Source organism: Ranitomeya imitator, chromosome 8, assembly GCF_032444005.1.
Source record: "Ranitomeya imitator isolate aRanImi1 chromosome 8, aRanImi1.pri, whole genome shotgun sequence".
Lineage (NCBI taxonomy): Eukaryota > Metazoa > Chordata > Amphibia > Anura > Dendrobatidae > Ranitomeya > Ranitomeya imitator.
Window position 1 is genome coordinate 120,173,815 of NC_091289.1, and position 16,208 is coordinate 120,190,022.

The following is a 16,208-nucleotide window of genomic DNA, read 5'->3' on the forward strand; positions in this document are numbered from 1 at the left end:
AAATGATGTGCTTGTAGTTTGCCTTTTTATGTGTTGTGTACATTTTGATATCTATAATGATCATTCTGCTCATGTTGTGCGATGAGTCCAATGATCTGTTTCTATGTGTTTTGTGCATTGTTCTTTCTGTAATCTTTTGTTTTTATGTGTTGGGTGTAGTGTGTGGTTTGTGGTTCCGCGATGCATGAAAGAAACATATCAATTGTGATCCCGCTCCAGGTCTTTCTCCACCCCTTCGGTCTTCTTCCGGAAGCACCTCTTCTGCTGCAGCAGCTTCCTACAAAAATGAAAGATGGGGAAATATATTAACCTCTTTCTGACCTCGGACGGGATAGTATGTCCGAGGTCAGATACCGCGCTTAGATGCAGGGCTCCGGCGGTGAGCTCGCATCAAAGCCGGGACATGTCAGCTGTTTTGAACAGCTGACATGTGCCCGCAATAGCGGTGGGTGAAATCGCGATTCACCCACCGCTATTAACTAGTTAAATGCCACTGTCAAACACTGACAGCGGCATTTAACCGGAGCTTCCGGCCAGGCGGCCAGAAATGAGCTCATCGCCGACCCCGTCACATGATGAGGGTCAGTGATGCTTCTGCATTGTAACCATAGAGGTCCTTGAGACCTCCTATGGTTACAGATGCCGGCCTGCTGTGAGCGCCACCCTGTGGTCGGCGCTCATAGCACACCTGCATTTCTGCTGCATAGCAGCGATCTGATGATCGCTGCTATGTAGCAGAGCCGATCGCGTTGTGCCAGCGTCTAGCCTCCTATGGAGGCTATGGAAGCATGGCACAAGTAAAAAAAAAAAAAGTAGAATAAAATGTGAAAAATAAAAAAATAAAAGTTTAACCCCTTTCTGCCATTAGACGTACTATTGCGTCCATGTGGGGTGGGCTTTACTTCCCAAGGACGCAATAGCACGTCATATGCGATCGGCAGCGCTCACGGGGGGAGCGCCGCCGATCGCGGCCGGGTGTCAGCTGTTTATCGCAGCTGACATCCGGCACTATGTGCCAGGAGCGGTCACGGACCGCCCCCGGCACATTAACCCCCGGCACACCGCGATCAAAGATGATCGCGATGTGCCGGCGGTACAGGGAAGCTTCCCGCAGGGAGGGGGCTCCCTGCGGGCTTCCCTGAGCCCCCCGCAGCAACGCGATGTGATCGCGTTGCTGCGAGGGTCTCACCTCCCTCCCTGCTCCCTCCAGCCCCGGATCCAAGATGGCCGCGGATCCGGGTCCTGCAGGGAGGGAGGTGGCTTCACAGAGCCTGCTCAGAGCAGGCACTGTGAAGCCTGCAGCGCTGCATGTCAGATCAGTGATCTGACAGAGTGCTGTGCAAACTGTCAGATCACTGATCTGTGATGTCCCCACCTGGGACAAAGTAAAAAAGTAAAAAAAAAAAATTTCAAATGTGTAAAAAAAAATAAAAAAAAATATTCCAAAATAATGAAAAAAAAAATAAAAATATTATTCCCATAAATACATTTCTTTATCTAAATAAAAAAAAAAAAACAATAAAAGTACACATATTTAGTATCGCCGCATCCGTAACGGCCCGACCTATAAAACTGGCCCACTAGTTAACCCCTTCAGTAAACACCGTAAGAAAAAAAAAAAAAAACGAGGCAAAAAACAACGCTTTATTATCATACCGCCGAACAAAAAGTGGAATAACACGCGATCAAAAAGACAGATATAACTACCCATGGTACCGCTGAAAACGTCATCTTGTCCCGCAAAAAACGAGCCGCCATACAGCATCATCAGCAAAAAAATAAAAAAGTTATAGTCCTGAGAATAAAGCGATGCAAAAATAATTATTTTTTCTATAAAATAGTTTTTATCGTATAAAAGCGCCAAAACATAAAAAAATGATATAAATGAGGTGTCGCTGTAATCGTACTGACCCGAAGAATAAAACTGCTTCATCAATTTTACCAAACGCGGAACGGTATAAACGCCTCCCCCAAAAGAAATTCATGAATAGCTGGTTTTTGGTCATTCTGCCTCACAAAAATCGGAATAAAAAGCGATCAAAAAATGTCACGTGCCCGAAAATGTTACCAATAAAAACATCAACTCGTCCCGCAAAAAACAAGACCTCACATGACTCTGTGGACCAAAATATAGAAAAATTATAGCTCTCAAAATGTGGTAACGCAAAAAATATTTTTTGCAATAAAAAGCGTCTTTCAGTGTGTGACGGCTGCCAATCATAAAAATCCGCTAAAAAACCCGCTATAAAAGTAAATCAAACCCCCCTTCATCACCCCCTTAGTTAGGGAAAAATAAAAAAAAATGTATTTATTTCCATTTTCCCATTAGGGCTAGGGTTAGAGTTAGGGCTAGGGTTAGGGTTAGGGCTAGGGTTAGGGCTAGGGTTAGGGCTAGGGCTAGGGTTAGGGTTAGGGCTAGGGTTAGGGTTAGGGCTAGGGTTAGGGCTAGGGTTAGCGTTAGGGCTAGGGTTAGGGCTAGGGTTAGGGCTAGGGCTAGGGTTAGGGCTAGGGTTAGGATTAGGGTTAGGGCTAGGGTTAGGGCTAGGGCTACAGTTTGGGTTGGGGCTAAAGTTACAGTTAGGGTTTAGATTACATTTACGGTTGGGAATAGGGTTGGGATTAGGGTTAGGGGTGTGTCAGGGTTAGAGGTGTGGTTAGGGTTACTGTTGGGATTAGGGTTAGGGATGTGTTTGGATTAGGGTTTCAGTTATAATTGGGGGGTTTCCACTGTTTAGGCACATCAGGGGCTCTCCAAACGCGACATGGCGTCCGATCTCAATTCCAGCCAATTCTGCGTTGAAAAAGTAAAACAGTGCTTCTTCCCTTCCGAGCTCTCCCGTGTGCCCAAACAGGGGTTTACCCCAACATATGGGGTATCAGCGTACTCAGGACAAATAGGACAACAACGTTTGGGGTCCAATTTCTCCTGCTACCCTTGGGAAAATACAAAACTCGGGGCTAAAACATATTTTTTGTGGGAAAAAAAAAGATTTTTTATTTTCACGGCTCTGCGTTATAAACTGTAGTGAAACACTTGGGGGTTCAAAGTTCTCACAACACATCTAGATTAGTTCCCTGGGGGTCTAGTTTCCAATATGGGGTCACTTGTGGGGGGTTTCTACTGTTTAGGTACATTAGGGGTTCTGCAAACGCAATGTGACGTCTGCAGACCATTCCATCTAAGTCTGCATTCCAAATGGCGCTCCTTCCCTTCCGAGCTCTGCCATGTGCTCAAACGTTGGTTTCCCCCAACATACGGGGTATCAGCGTACTCAGGACAAATTGGACAACAACTTTTGGGGTCGAATTTCTCCTCTTACCCTCGGGAAAATACAAAACTGGGGGCTAAAAAATAATTTTGGGGGGAAAGATTTTTTTTTTTAATTTTCACGGCTCTGCGTTACAAACTGTAGTGAAACACTTGGGGGTTCAAAGCTATCACAACACATCTAGATGAGTTCCTTAGGGGGTCTAGTTTCCAAAATGGTGTCACTTGTGGGAGGTTTCTACTGTTTAGGTACATTAGGGGCTCTGCAAATGCAATGTGACACCTGCAGACCATTCCATCTAAGTCCTCATTCCAAATGGAGCTCCTTCCCTTCCGAGCCCTCCCATGCGCCCAAACAGTGGTTCCCCCCCACATATGGGGTATCAGCGCACTCAGGACAAATTGGACAACAAATTGTGGGGTCGAATTTCTCCTGTTAACCTCGGGAAAATACAAAACTGGGGGCTAAAAAATAATTTTTGTGGGAAAAAATTTTTGTTTTATTTTTACGGCTCTCCATTATAAACTTCTGTGAAGCCCTTGGTGGGTCAAAGCGCTCAGCACACATCTAGATAAGTTCCTAAGGGGGTCTACTTTCCAAAATGGTGTCACTTGTGGGGGGTTTCTACTGTTTAGGTACATTAGGGGCTCTGCAAACGCAATGTGACACCTGCAGACCATTCCATCTAAGTCTGCATTCAAATGGCACTCCTTCCCTTCTGAGCCCTCCCATGTGTCCAAACAGTGGTTCCCCCCACATATGGTGTATCATCGCACTCAGGACAAATTGGGCAACAAATTTTGGGGTCCAATTTCTCCTGTTACCCTCAGGAAAATACAAAACTGGGGGCTAAAAAAATAATTTTTGTGGGAAAAAAATTTTGTTTTATTTTTACGGCTCTGCATTATAAACTTCTGTGAAGCACTTGGTGGGTCAAAGTGCTCACCACACCTCTAGATAAGTTCCTTAGGGGGTCTACTTTCCAAAATGGTGTCATTTGTGGGGGGTTTCAATGTTTAGGCACATCAGTGGCTCTTCAAACGCAACATGGCGTCCCATCTCAATTCCTGTCAATTTTGCTTTGAAAAGTCAAACGGCGCTCCTTCCCTTCCGAGCTCTCCCATCCACCCAAACAGTGGTTTACCCCCACATATGGGGTATCAGCGTACTCAGGACAAATTGTACAACAACTTTTGGGGTCCAATTTCCTCTCTTACCCTTGGGAAAATAAAAAATTGGGGGCAAAAAGATAATTTTTGTGAAAAAATATGATTTTTTATTTTTACGGTTCTACATTATAAACTTCTGCGAAGCACTTGGTGGGTCAAAGTGCTCACCACACCTCTAGATAAGTTCCTTAGGGGGTCTACTTTCCAAAATGGTGTCACTTGTGGGGGGTTTCAATGTTTAGGCACATCAGTGGCTCTTCAAACGCAACATGACGTCCCATCTCAATTCCTGTCAATTTTGCATTGAAAAGTCAAACGGCGCTCCTTCCCTTCCGAGCTCTCCCATCCGCCCAAACAGTGGTTTACCCCCACATATGGGCTATCAGCGTACTCAGGACAAATTGTACAACAACTTTTGGGGTCCAATTTCTTCTCTTACCCTTGGGAAAATTAAAAATTGGGGGCGAAAAGATAATTTTTGTGAAAAAATATGATTTTTTATTTTTACGGTTCTACATTATAAACTTCTGTGAAGCACTTGTTGGGTCAAAGTGCTCGCCCAAACAGTGGTTTACCCCCAGATGTGGGGTATTGGCATACTCAGGACAAATTGTACAACAATGTTTGGGGTCCAATTTCTCCTGTTACCCTTGGTAAAATAAAACAAATTGGAGCTGAATTAAATTTTTTGTGAAAAAAAGTTAAATGTTCATTTTTATTTAAACATTCAAAAAATTCCTGTGAAGCACCAGAAGGGTTAATAAACTTCTTGAATATGGTTTTGAGCACCTTGAGGGGTGTAGTTTTTAGAATGGTGTCACACTTGGGTATTTTCTATCATATAGACCCCTCAAAATGACTTCAAATGAGATGTGGTCCCTAAAAATAAAATGGTGTTGTAGAAATGAGAAATTGCTGGTCAACTTTTAACCCTTATAACTCCCTAACAAAAAAAAATTTTGGTTCCAAAATTGTGCTGATGTAAAGTAGACATGTGGGAAATGTTACTTATTAAGTATTTTGTGTGACATATCTCTGTGATTTAATTGCATAAAAATTCAAAGTTGGAAAATTGCGAAATTTTCATAATTTTCGCCAAATTTCCGTTTTTTTCACAAATAAACGCAGGTACTATCAAATAATTTTTACCATTGTCATGAAGTACAATGTGTCACGAGAAAACAATGTCAGAATCACCAGGATCCATTGAAGCGTTCCAGAGTTATAACCTCATAAAGGGACAGTGGTCAGAATTGTAAAAATTGGCCCGGTCATTAACGTGCAAACCACCCTTGGGGGTAAAGGGATTAAAGCACCCCCCATTCAAAATAAATCAATTAAAAAAAAAATCAAACCTACACATATTTGGTATCGCCGCGTTCAGAATAGCCCGATATATCAATAAAAAAAGGATTAACCTGATCGCTAGACGGCGTAGTGAGAAAAAAAATTCAAAACGCCTGAATTACTTTTTTGGTTGCCATGACATTGTATTAAAATGCAATAACGGGCGATCAAAAGAACATATCTTCACCAAAAATGCTATCATTAAAAACGTCAGCTCAGCACGCAAAAAATAAGCCCTCAACCGACCCCAGATCATGAAAAATGGAGACGCTATGGGTATCGGAAAATGGCACAATTTTTTTTGTTTGTTTTTTTAGCAAAGTTTGGAATTTGTTTTCACCACTTAGATAAAAGAGAACCCAGCCATGTTTGGTGTCTGTGAACTCGTACTGACCTGTAGAATCATAATGGCAGGTCAGTTTTAGCATTCAGTGAACCTAGTAAAAAAGCCAATAAAAAAACAAGTGTTGGATTGCACTTTTTTTTTGCAATTTCACCGCACTTGGAATTTTTTTCCCGTTTTCTAGTACACGACGTGCTAAAACCAATGATGTCGTTCAAAAGTACAACTTGTTTTTCAAAAAATAAGCCCTCACATGGCCATATTGACGAAAAAATAAAAAAGTTATGGCTCTGGGAAGAAGGGGAGCAAAAAACGAACACGGAAAAATGGAAAATCCCAAGGTCATGAAGGGGTTAATATATATATATATAGAGAGAGAGAGAGCTAGACAGAGAGAGAGAGCTAGACAGAGAGAGAGCAAGACTCTTGCTGGAAGGCAGGCAGCCTAGGCTCTTGCTGGAAGGCAGGCAGGCTAGGCTCTTGCTGGAAGGCAGGCAGGCTAGGCTCTTGCTGGAAGGCAGGCAGGCTAGACTCTTGCTGGAAGGCAGGCAGGCTAGGCTCTTGCTGGAAGGCAGGCAGGCTAGGCTCTTGCTGGAAGGCAGGCAGGCTAGGCTCTTGCTGGAAGGCAGGGTGTGGCAGGGTGTTGGCTCTCTTGCAGTATGGCTGGAAATGAGTGAGGGCCTCAATGGCATTGTTTTATATATGTGTCCTGGGGGCAGCCCTATAGGTTCTGAGCATGCTCAGATTAAAAAACTGGATCAGGCCGCCGTATCCGCCTTTTTCCGGATCCGGCGCATTCCGGTGTCCATAGACATGCATTGTAGCAAAAAGCCGGGAGAGCAGGATCCGGCCCTTCCGGCTTTTTCACCACAGAGAAAATACGCTACAGTAGACGTTTTTTCCAGACGCCGGAATCAAAATTTTCGCTGGATCCGGAAAAAAACGGAAGGAACACTGGGCCATGCTGGTTCCGGTTTTTCACAAAAGAGCCGGAATCAGCCGGAATCAAAAAACCTGATGTGTGAACGTAGCCTTATTTTCACGCCAAGAGCTGATGATTTTATTGATACCATTTGGGGGCATATACAATTATTTGATCTTTTCTGATTGCATTTTATTGCAATGTTGCAGCGGCCAAAAAAAGCAACTTTTGCGTTTTGATTTTTTTTCTTGTTGCGCAGAATTTGCTGAATTTCTTTTGGGGGCGAAAAGTCATTTACTTTTCCAGAGTCTTTGTTCTACCAGTTACATTGACAGATGACAGACCTGAGTAAGGATTTGCTTTTTTTGATTTGAAGCTTTTGCTAGGAACATTTTACATAACATTTGGGATCACATTTATCTGGTGCTCTACACTGAGCACTTACATTGGGGTTTCCATACAAATCGCTGTGATTCAGATGAAACCCCTAAGGGTATGTGCACACGATCCGGATTTTGCTGTTGATCCGCAGCGTTTCTGCAGCTGCGGGTCCGCAGCAGTTTCCCATGAGTTTACATTGCAATGTAAACCTATGGGAAACAGAAAACGCGGTGCCCATGCTGCGGAAAAAAACGTGCGGAAACGCAGCGGTTTAAATTCCACAGCATGTCACTTCTTTCTGCGGATTCCGCAGCGGTTTTACACCTGCTCCAATAGAAAACCGCAGTGAAATCCGCAAAAAAAAACCCACAGTAAATCTGCGATAAATCTGCAACAAAAACGCAGCATTTTTGCCCAGTGGACCATTCTACGTGTGCACATAGCCTTAAAGGATCCATTCACTATAATGAGGCAGCAGAGTTACTCTAGACTCCTTCTGGCCTCTGTTCAGTGATGTCCTTCCTTTCAGAAGTGCACAAAACTGTGGCCGATGGCACTTTTATGAACACCTATAAAGGCAGACACAGCCAGATCACAGGACAGACATTGTCTATAGTGCCTCCATCTGCCTCATTATAGGAAATTTTTTGTCGGGTGTTCCATCTCAATTGTGTATTTCAGAGATTTACACGGAAACCCCGATGTAAGCGCTCAGTGTAGAATGCAGGATAAATGTGAGCCGAGCCTTACTGCGGGTTTTTGTTTGGCTGCTGTCACACACTAAAAGATACTGTTTTTGCATCGCCATTTTCCTTCGCCATTTCATTTTTACATATTTCTGCCGACAGAGTCATGTGAGGGTTTATTTTTTGCAGGACAAATTGAAGTTTTTATTGGTATCATTTTGGGCAAAATACATTTTGTTAACACTTTCTATTCCTATTTTTGGGAGGCAAAATGAACAAAAACCAATAATTCAAGAATTTGTATTTTGGCATTTTTTATGCCGTTTCGTCTGTGGTAAAATTGACAAGGCAGCTTTAATTTTCTGGTCACTACCATAACAGAGGAACCACATTTACCGTATATACTCGAGTATAAGCCGAGATTTTCAGCCCAAATTTTTGGGCTGAAAGTGCCCCTCTCGGCTTATACTCAAGTCACGGTGGGCGGCAGGGTCGGCGGGTGAGGGGGAGAGGGCGCTGAGGCATTCTCACGCTCCCCCTGCCTGTCACTCTGTCTCCGGGTGCCGCAGCTCTTCCCCTGTTCAGCGGTCACGTGGGACCGCTCATTAGAGAAATGAATATGGACTCCACTCCCATAGGGGTGGAGCCGCATATTCATTTCTCTAATGAGCGGTGCCAGTGACCGCTGACAGAGGAAGAGGCTGCGGCACCGAAGACCAGCTGTCCGGGGGAAGGAGCGGGACGCAGGGAGCAGGTAAGTATCTCATATTTACCTGTCCACGTTCCACATGCCGGGCACCGCTCCATCTTCCCCAGGTCAGAGGGCGCGATGACGCATATAGTGTGCGCGCCGCCCTCTGCCTGATCAGTCAGTGCGGAGAGACGCCGGGACAGGACACTGAGGAGCTGCAAGCAAGAGAGGTGAGTATGACATTTTTTTTATTGCAGCAGCAGCAGCAGCAGCGGCAATGGCACAGCTTTATAAGGAGCATCTATGGGGCAATAATGAACGGTGCAGAGCACTATATGGCACAGCTATGGGGCAATAATGAACGGTGCAGAGCACTATATGGCACAGCTATGGGGCAATAATGAACGGTGCAGAGCACTATATGGCACAGCTATGGGGTAATAATGAATGGTGCAGAGCACTATATGGCACAGCTATGGGGCAATAATGAACGGTGCAGAGCACTATATGGCACAGCTTTCTATGGTACATCTATGGGGCAATGATGAACGGTGCAGAGCACTATATGGCACAGCTATGGGGCAATAATGAACGGTGCAGAGCACTATATGGCACAGCTATGGGGCAATAATGAACGGTGCAGAGCATTATATGGCACAGCTTTCTATGGTACATCTATGGGGCAATAATGAACGGTGCAGAGCACTATATGGCACAGCTATGGGGCAATAATGAACGGTGCAGAGCACTATATGGCACAGCTATGGGGCAATAATGAACGGTGCAGAGCACTATATGGCACAGCTATGGGGCAATAATGAACGGTGCAGAGCACTATATGGCACAGCTATGGGGCCATAATGAACGGTATGGAGCATCTATTTTTATTTTTGAAATTCACTGGTAGCTGCTGCATTTTCCACCCTAGGCTTACACTCAAGTCAATAAGTTTTCCCAGTTTTTTGTGGCAAAATTAGGTGGGTCGGCTTATACTCGGGTCGGCTTATTCTCGAGTATATACGGTATATAGTTTTTATGTTTTGATGCTTTTACGCAATAAGGCCGGGATCACACACAGCGAGATACGGCCGAGTCTCGCACGTTAAAACCAACCTCTGGCACCGGCACTCCAGAGCGGAGCGTGTGGCCGCATAGCAATACATGGAGCCGCACGCTCCGCTCCGGAGTGCCGGTGCCAGAGCTTGGTTTTAACATGCGAGACTCGGCCGTATCTCGCTGTAGTGTGACTCCGGCCTAAAAAGTATTATAGAAAAAAAAAAATTGCATCACTTTATCCTGAGAGCTATAACTTTTTTATTATTCTGCACAAGATGACGTTTTCAGCAATCTCATATTTTCTTACATTCGTCTTTTTTTAACGCAATTCCTTCCAATTTTTGTTCATGATAAAGCTTCTTTTTTGCCTCATTTTTTAATGGTGTTCACTGAAAGGGTTAACTAGTGACATATTTATAGGGTGGTCGTTCTGGACACTGCAACACAAACATGTTTTTTTTTTTTTTGCTTTTTTTTTTCCCCGAAAAATATTTATTTTTGGGTGGTGTTCACTGAAAGGGTTAACTAGTGACATATTTATAGGGTGGTCGTTCTGGACACTGCAACACAAACATGTTTTTTTTTTTTTGCTTTTTTTTTTTCCCCGAAAAATATTTATTTTTGGGTACAGTGAGTACCGGGTATCAGCTGATCACCTGGCAGTGGTCATACGCACGCAGCTCCTGTGTGTACATAACCGCCTCGACGTACCCATACGTCCAAGGTTGGTAAGTACGATCATCTGATCACTTGTACTATACACAGCAGTGCACCAGCACTACTATGTAAAGCTGAAATCACAGTTGCTGGCCTTAATAGGTGAACCGACATGACAAGCACAGAGTTCTTCAGCAGACCCTCGGCTGTCATGGCAACCCATCAGCGCACCGTGATTACGTCAGCAGTGCGCCGATGAGCACGTGGAATAATGCTCCCCTTGCCTAAATACACTAAATCGCACTGTCAGAGATGGACAGCGGCAATTAACAGGCTAACGCATGTGTGTTTTTTTACCTGAGGATTTTCCGCATCTAATGCAAATTTATGGGAAAAGTTCACACATAAAACTCAGTGTACTCGCCAGATTTCAAAAACGCACCAGACCTATGGCTGTTAGAGGCAGATGATGACTGAATAATTCAGCCATTATCTGCTGGGAAAGATGTGGGCTTTGCGTGCGAGCCCGCATCAAATTCAAGGACTCGATATACAGTTAAGTCCATATATATTTGGACAGAGACAAAAATTTTCTAATTTTGGTTATAGACATTACCACAATGAATTTTAAACAAAACAATTCAGATGCAGTTGAAGTTCAGACTTTCAGCTTTCATTTGAGGGTATCCACATTAAAATTGGATGAAGGGTTTAGGAGTTTCAGCTCCTTAACATGTGCCACCCTGTTTTTAAAGGGACCAAAAGTAATTGGACAGATTAAATCATTTTAAATAAAATGTTCATTTTTAGTACTTGGTTGAAAACCCTTTGTTGGCAATGACTGCCTGAAGTCTTGAACTCATGGACATCACCAGACGCTGTGTTTCCTCCTTTTTGATGCTCGGCCAGGCCTTCACTGCGGTGGTTTTCAGTTGCTGTTTGTTTGTGGGCCTTTCTGTCTGAAGTTTAGTCTTTAACAAGTGAAATGCTGCTCAATTGGGTTGAGATCAGGTGACTGACTTGGCCATTCAAGAAAATTCCACTTCTTTGCTTTAATAAACTCCTGGGTTGCTTTGGCTTTATGTTTTGGGTCATTGTCCATCTGTAGTATGAAACGACGACCAATCAGTTTGGCTGCATTTGGCTGGATCTGAGCACACAGTATGGCTCTGAATACCTCAGAATTCATTCGGCTTCTTCTGTCCTGTGTCACATCATCAATAAACACTAGTGACCCAGTGCCACTGGCAGCCATACATGCCCAAGCCATCACACTGCCTCCGCCGGTTTTACAGATGATGTGGTATGCTTTGGATCATGAGCTGTACCACGCCTTCGCCATACTTTTCTCTTTCCATCATTCTGGTAGAGGTTGATCTTGGTTTCATCTGTCCAAAGAATGTTCTTCCAGAACTGTGCTGGCTTTTTTAGATGTTTTTTTAGCATAGTCCAGTCTAGCCTTTTTATTCTTGATGCTTATGAGAGGTTTGCACCGTGCAGTGAACCCTCTGTATTTACTTTCATGCAGTCTTCTCTTTATGGTAGATTTGGATATTGATACGCCGACCTCCTGGAGAGTGTTGTTCACTTGGTTGGCTGTTGTGAAGGGGTTTCTCTTCACCATGGAGATTATTCTGCGATCATCCACCACTGTTGTCTTCCGTGGGCGCCCAGTTCTTTTTGCATTGATGAGTTCACCAGTGCTTTCTTTCTATCTCAGGATGAACCAAACTGTAGATTTTGCCACTCCTAATATTGTAGGTATTTCTCGGATGGGTTTTTTCTGTTTTCGCAGCTTAAGGATGGCTTATTTCACCTGCATGGAGAGCTCCTTTGACCGCATGTTTACTTCACAGCAAAACCTTCCAAATGCAAGCACCACACCTCAAATCAACTCCAGGACTTTTATCTGCTTAATTGAGAATGATATAATGAAGGAATTGCCCGCATCTGTCCATGAAATGGCCTTGGAGTCAATTGTCCAATTACTTTTGGTCCCTTTAAAAACAGGGTGGCACATGTTAAGAAGCTGAGACTCCTAATCTCTTCATCCAATTTTAATGTGGATACCCTCAAATGAAAGCTGAAAGTCTGAACTTCAACTGCATCTGAATTGTTTTGTTTAAAATTCATTGTGGTAATGTCTATAACCAAAATTAGAAAAATGTTGTCTCTGTCCAAATATATATGGACTTAACTGTATGAAGTAATTGTACATCATATGTTGGGAAGGGGTTAAAGAGGAGCTGTCAGCTGCACTGCGATGTTTGTCTTGGTAAATATTGCAATCCCCAAGAAACAATAAAAGTGGAGCACCTCTTCTTACAACAATAGTTGTGTGGTTCCTCTGTTATCCCTCCATGTCAAAGGGGTGTGTTACTGTACTATCACTCTGATAATGCCAGCGATGATTGGACAGAGGAAGAAGGACCCCCCAAATGGCAACAGCCAGTTTTCAATGTATTCATAAATTCTATTTGGAGTAAGAGAGGAACCGCACAAAGCAAAGTTTTAAAGGGACACTGTCACCTGAATTTGGAGGGAACAATCTTCAGCCATGGAGGCGGGGTTTTTGGGTGTTTGATTCACCCTTTCCTTACCCGCTGGCTGCATGCTGGCTGCAATATTGGATTGAAGTTCATTCTCTGTCCTCCATAGTACATGCCTGCGCAAGGCAAGATTGCGGAGGACAGAGAATGAACTTCAATCCAATATTGCAGCCAGCATGCAGCCAGCGGGTAAGGAAAGGGTGAATCAAACACCCGAAAACCCCACCTCTATGGCTGAAGATTGTTCCCTCCAAATTCAGGTGACAGTGTCCCTTTAAGCCAGATGCTACAGAGCAGTTATATGATAGGAAATATAATTACTACAGTCAACATGTCCAAAAAGCTAACAGGTCCTCTATTAACCCTAATGATTTTCCATTTTCCAGCCAATTTTCCTTTTTGCACTTTAGTTGTTTTCACGCTCCTCTTCCAAGAGCCACACTTTTTTTTTGTTTTCCTAACAGGGAAAAAATCCAAGTGATGTAAAATGAGGAAAAAAAAACATCATTTCCTCATTTTTTTTCTTTTTTTTTTTTTGGGGGGGGGGGAGGAGGGGTGATCTTGGTGTAATTTTCTATGGCTTTGATTATGGGGTAAAAATTACTTGACAGCATGTTTTTTCAAGTCCAGTTCCATTATTGCAATTCTAAAAGTATATATACTTATGTATAATTTCAGTAGTCTAAAAACGTCTGAACTTATGTAAAAAAGAAAAATCATTTTGTGTTGCCATTTTATTAGACCTATAATTAGTATATTATTCTTTCCATGCACCTGTGGACATGGTTTTTATCAATGCCATTTTGGGATAAACCACTTTACACTTTTTGGAGGAGATATGGTAACTAGTGATAAGCGAGTATACTCATTGCTCGGGGGGTCTCCAAGTATTTGTGACTGCTCGGAGATTTCGTTTTTATTGATGCAGCTGCATGATTTACAGCTACTAGCCAGCCTGAGTACATGTGGGGGTTGCCTGGTTGCTAGGGAATCCCCACATGTAATCAAGCTGTCTAGTAGCCGCAAATCATGTAGCTGCGGCAAAGAAAACTAAATCTCCGAGCAGTCACAAATACTCGGAGACTACCTGAGCGTGCTCGGGAAAACCAGAGCAACGAGTATACTCGCTCATCACTAATGGTAACCAAAAAGACTGCAGTTCTGGCATTTCCATATTATTCCTTATGGTATCTAGTTTATGGGTTAAATAACTTCTTATTTTGATAGATTGGACCTTTATGGACTCAGTGATACAAGATATCCTTATTTATTTTATTTTCTTTATTTTTTGATTGTGGAAAAGAGGGCTGATTCAAAGATTTATTTAATATATATATATATATGTATATATATATATATACATATATATATATATATATACTAGATGGCAGCCCGATTCTAAAGAATCGGGAGTCTAGAATCCATATATACTTTATTTATTCAAATGTAAGAATAATACAATTAATAAATAATAGTAAGAAAGAACAAAAATAATAGGCAGTATATGGAGAAAACACCAAACAAAAGTTCAAAATTGGTGTGAAAATGTCACTGAACCACTTCACAACTAAATATATATAGTTTTGGTAAATGGTATTATCATTTTTTTGACGAAATTCGGCAGGAGCTTGAAGAGCAACGTCACTGGGCCCGCCTCCACGCAGTAGAAACTTGCTGTGAGGTAAAAATTCAAAAATCACACCAAAATGGCGGGCGGAGTGTGTCACAGTACGGCACGTTTCTGATTGGTCGCTCGCAGCAGGCGGCAACCAATCAGACACTGGACACTGTTGACGTCACTTATCTCTGGACATTAGCTCCGGACATTAGCTCCGGACATTATCTCCGCACATTAGCTCCGGACATTAGCTCCGGACATTAGCTCCGGACATTAGCTCCGGACAAAGCCACGGAAGTTGGCACAAATTGCAGGAAGTAGTATTCTAGGCAATTATATATTAGACTAGATGGCAGCCCGATTCTAAAGAATCGGGAGTCTAGAATCCATATATACTTTATTTATTCAAATGTAAGAATAATACAATTAATAAATAATAGTAAGAAAGAACAAAAATAATAGGCAGTATATGGAGAAAACACCAAACAAAAGTTCAAAATTGGTGTGAAAATGTCACTGAATCACTTCACAACTAAATATATATAGTTTTGGTAAATGGTATTATCATTTTTTTGACGAAATTCGGCAGGAGCTTGAAGAGCAACGTCACTGGGCCCGCCTCCACGCAGTAGAAACTTGCTGTGAGGTAAAAATTCAAAAATCACACCAAAATGGCGGGCGGAGTGTGTCACAGTACGGCACGTTTCTGATTGGTCGCTCGCAGCAGGCGGCAAACAATCAGACACTGGACACTGTTGACGTCACTTATCTCCGGACATTAGCTCCGGACATTAGCTCCGGACATTATCTCCGCACATTAGCTACGGACATTAGCTCCGGACATTAGCTCCGGACAAAGCCACGGAAGTTGGCACAAATTGCAGGAAGTAGTATTCTAGGCAATTATATATTAGATATATATATATATATATATATATATACCGTATATATATATATATACGGTATATATATATATATACCGTATATATTAGATATATATATATATATATATATATATATATACCGTGTATATATATATATATATATATATACGGTATATATATATATATACCGTATCTAATATATAATTGCCTAGAATACTACTTCCTGCAATTTGTGCCAACTTCCGTGGCTTTGTCCGGAGCTAATGTCCGGAGCTAATGTCCGGAGCTAATGTCCGGAGCTAATGTCCGGAGATTAATTGCCTAGAATACTACTTCCTGCAATTTGTGCCAACTTCCGTGGCTTTGTCCGGAGCTAATGTCCGGAGCTAATGTCCGGAGCTAATGTGCGGAGATAATGTCCGGAGCTAATGTCCGGAGCTAATGTCCGGAGATAAGTGACGTCAACAGTGTCCAGTGTCTGATTGTTTGCCGCCTGCTGCGAGCGACCAATCAGAAACGTGCCGTACTGTGACACACTCCGCCCGCCATTTTGGTGTGATTTTTGAATTTTTACCTCACAGCAAGTTTCTACTGCGTGGAGGCGGGCCCAGTGACGTTGCTCTTCAAGCTCCTGCC

The 16,208-nt window shown here is 42.9% G+C and overlaps 1 protein-coding gene across 6 annotated transcripts in view; it reads left to right on the forward strand.

Annotated features, from left to right (window-relative positions):
- The window catches only part of LOC138647928 (uncharacterized), a 223,022-nt gene that overhangs the window by 67,038 nt on the left and 139,776 nt on the right, over nucleotides 1-16,208 (forward strand). The window lies entirely within an intron of this gene.